The sequence below is a fragment of the Magnolia sinica genome, chromosome 11 (assembly GCF_029962835.1).
Source record: "Magnolia sinica isolate HGM2019 chromosome 11, MsV1, whole genome shotgun sequence".
NCBI classification, from domain to species: Eukaryota; Viridiplantae; Streptophyta; class Magnoliopsida; order Magnoliales; family Magnoliaceae; genus Magnolia; species Magnolia sinica.
Genome location: NC_080583.1, coordinates 59,052,651 through 59,056,415, shown reverse-complemented (window position 1 = coordinate 59,056,415; position 3,765 = coordinate 59,052,651). Strand labels below are relative to the sequence as shown.

The following is a 3,765-nucleotide window of genomic DNA, read 5'->3' as shown; positions in this document are numbered from 1 at the left end:
GATTGTGTTGGACGCCACTAAATCGCCAGTTTTTTGCTATACTACCAGAATATTGGTCAAAAGCTACGAATAAAATCCATAGCTAAAGATGACTAGCCCACAGTGCGACTGTAGCCATTAGTACCGTAGCTCTTTAAAATTTTGCTATGGATAAAATCCGTAGCTAGAGGGATCATGGCCACCAACAATCCATAGCAATAGAGAAAATCTTTCTTATCAAAAAGTTTTTTTTAAAAAAAAGAATAAGAAAAAGAAAATGTGACCCACATGCATCCTTGTTTATTTTTTTATTTTTATTTTTACACACACCAGTCTAAGCAGCTAACATACCTTGGTTAATGTCAATGATGTCCTTGTTGCCAATGATGGTCATTGTTTCCAAGGGACTCATTTCTTCTATCGATCTTTGGTGAGCTGTGTAGCAGTAAAAGGCATCAGCACCAGTATTTCAAAGTCCTTCAGCAGGTTCAGGCCCTCAATGATATTGAGGTTCACCACCTGTGAGCAGAGGTTCTCTGTTTTGTCTACCAGAAGCTCAATCTTCTCACCACGGTCCAGAACCTGCACAAAGAGAGATTACAATGGGTTTATGTTGTTCTGCACATCACAAGATTTAAATAATTTGGGGGCTTCAAAAGACAGGGCTGCATGGAGGACACTAATCTTGGCATTTGGGTGGCCCAAGGAAAAAGATTTTCCTAACTGCACAAAAAATAAATCCAATATATTCAAGTCAATGCCATCCCTGCTTAAATTATTTGTCACAAACTCATTTAATTCTTGATTGTAGTATCAACATATTTAAATCATAATTTTAAAACTAACTACCTGTCTTTATCTCTACATATAAGACTGTTGATTTAGAGAGACTATGAGACCATTGAAACTCCATTAGTTTAAAGGTTTTTGTCTTCCCTATGTTGTTGAAGATCTACTAGGTTCAACATATATTTCATAGGCCATAAAATGAAGATCACAAGACAATCTTACCCACAAAATGAAGATCACTGCAAAATTTTCTACCCAGGTTCCACTGTCACTTTGAATTGTGTTTTTGATTTGTGCTCCTGCTCCTGCCTCCTAGTTGTTCATACTTGCTAACATTTTGAAGCTGAAGCTTCTCCATTCCCATGCTCAAATCAATTCCTGCTTACCTTCACACTTTGTGATTACTTGCGCACCAACAAAAAGACCAGTTATAAACATTACCGTGGGCCCCATCTGTGGAAGTATGGAGCTTCCAATAGAGAAAAGAATGGTTACCATTCATTTCTAACCTACAAAACAAATCTTAGCCATTAGCCACTATTCCAGGTTATTCCATAGATACATATGCTCCAAATATCAATCTTATGGTAAGAGATGATTACAAACTTATAAAAAGTGGACGAAGATGGATAGAGTGAGATTTAGATGCGCATATGTTATCTGAGGTACTACTAGAGTAGCATTCAAAATCCATGCAACAACTACTGCATATGTTATCTGAGGATGGAGAAAGGTTGTGAGTTTGACAAGGGAAAACACAAAATGAAAGAACATGTGAGAAATTATAGTTTTATTCCACAAAGAAACAATGTTAAATATAACAATATGAAGGCCATTTCTCACTTGTTCCACTTTACTACCATTTTCACATCCAGCTCCAGCCATGACTATTTTAACTCCTGCTGCATCAACATTCACCTTTCATGGGATCAAGAATAGAAATTATACTGGGTTTTGCTCAAGCTCGTACTTGTACACTTGGAGCATCTTACAAATTGAATATGATAACAGATCCTTAATGTATAAAATCAAGCAAGAGACACCTTAATAACAATGGCTTACTAGCTGATGTCAAAGCACTTGGTCATTTCCATAGCAGGTAAAGTGGCATTCCCCCTAGCCATGGAGTAGTCATCAAACCCAGTCTTCTTGGATGAACCCAAATGGTTTTCTTTTCATCAGAGGCAAGTTGTAACATTGTTGCACCATCCTCCTCCCTAAGAGAGAAAAAGGAACATGATTTTAATCATGCAACTTCTGCACCAACTCTATGAGTGAATTAAATACCACCACATATGAAATACACAAGAAATTCAAACCAATTTTTAGGAAAAACAAAAACAGTTGGATTGATAAAACAGTATAGCATCAACAAAATAATTTGTGGAATTCCCTGAAATTTTCACAATCACAATGGTCATGACAAGCTCCATTATACTATAAATTACCAGACATAGCTACATCTAATCATCTAATTATCTAGATATGGATGTCGCTAGAGTGACATCACAAGCACCAAGAAGAAACACTAATTACATCAATTATATCAAATTTCTTTACAAAGTATCAATCTTATTAGCATTTATGCAGTGAAAACTCTCAACTAATCCAGTTAAGATCAATTACAAATGGCAGAGAAGAAATGTAGTGGATTAAAACTGTGAGTGAGTACAAAATTCAATCACAAAACTCTTTAATGGGAGTATATACAACTCGCAGTTTCCATGGAACTAGAAAGAGATAGGAGTGTGGAAGTTCAATCACCTCAAGAGGCAGTGCATCTGCTGCCAAAGCACGATCATCAACAACAAGGGGATTCAGACCATCTGAAGAAGTTCATGAATACCTGCCAAATCCATGTTTCTAAAGTTACTTAATCAAGCCTACATTTACAAGATGATAAGAGAACAAATCAAACAAATTTACAATTCAATCAACACAAAAGAATGAACTTTGAACCCATTTAAACCACCTCAAGTTTCTTGTGAACATGCAAAAGCATAACATCATCTCTGCCTGCAACCGCTCAACACATTCAGGCACAAGCATGAAGAATGTAAGTATATAGAATGTAGCCAGCAACATGAGTTAATAATGAATACAGGTGGTCCTTCCCATCTTTACAACTTGGAACCGAACTTCTAAAAACCCAAAAGAAAAAAAAATGAAACACAGAATATTGATGTAAGATACTCCATCTTAATCAGCTCCACGATCATAACAATTTGATTTATAGCTCTTCCCATCACCTTAAAGACAATTTCATCTATGCCCTTTTCCTATGCAAATAGTAAATACAATGTTATCAGCAGGAGTCAACCAAAGCTCCATTGCCAGAAGAAAGAGATGTATCAGTGGTGCTAACTAATGGCTGAGATGAGTTAAGAGCAGAATTGAGACACAAGTACCAGAACATTAGATGAGACACATTCAGTTGACAAGGCAGTTTTGGCAATAATTGACTGAAAATTCCAGTTGTCCAGGTGTGGATATCAGATATACATCATGGTGGGGCCCACAGCAGGGGCCGTGGGTCCCTGCCTTCCACCCGCCGTAATAACACTGCAACGTCCTACTGCAGCAACAGCAGGCGCTGCCTAATGTTCATATTTTTTTAAAAAAAAAATAGAATTTCTAGGGTTTTTTGTACATGGGGCCCACATCAGGTGAATCTAACCCATCCATTGCATTCCATGTCTCAAGACAGACCAAACAAGCCCAATTTTCAATATGTTTTGGAGGTGTATAAAGATCAAAGTGCATTTTAACGGTGAAAACTACTGTTTTCTAAGCTATGGCCCGCCAGATAGTCGGATTGACTTCATTTTTCAGCTCAACGCCTAAAATGACATGGGGAATAGAATGGACGGCATGGATTGGATTGATACATCAAGTTGGGGCCTGTAGGAGTGGTCCATCCAAAGTTGAAAAATCAAACTGACACTTTTGTTTACTTGTCAGTACACAACACTGTCAGTTCACTCTTCACCTCTTGGC

General features: G+C 37.4%; 1 long non-coding RNA gene across 3 annotated transcripts; it reads right to left on the bottom strand.

The window, feature by feature from the left end:
- Window positions 1-312: 312 nt before the first annotated feature.
- Window positions 313-2,864, bottom strand: LOC131219202 (uncharacterized). 3 transcript variants are annotated; one of them, XR_009158047.1, is made up of 5 exons: window positions 2,741-2,864; window positions 2,533-2,614; window positions 1,831-1,985; window positions 991-1,277; window positions 313-702 (listed from the first exon to the last, which is right to left on the bottom strand). It is a non-coding gene; the product is annotated as an uncharacterized LOC131219202 (long non-coding RNA). The 3 variants fall into 3 exon arrangements; XR_009158046.1 differs by having other exon boundaries at window positions 2,533-2,814; XR_009158045.1 differs by having other exon boundaries at window positions 313-561; window positions 2,533-2,814.
- Window positions 2,865-3,765: the final 901 nt, after the last annotated feature.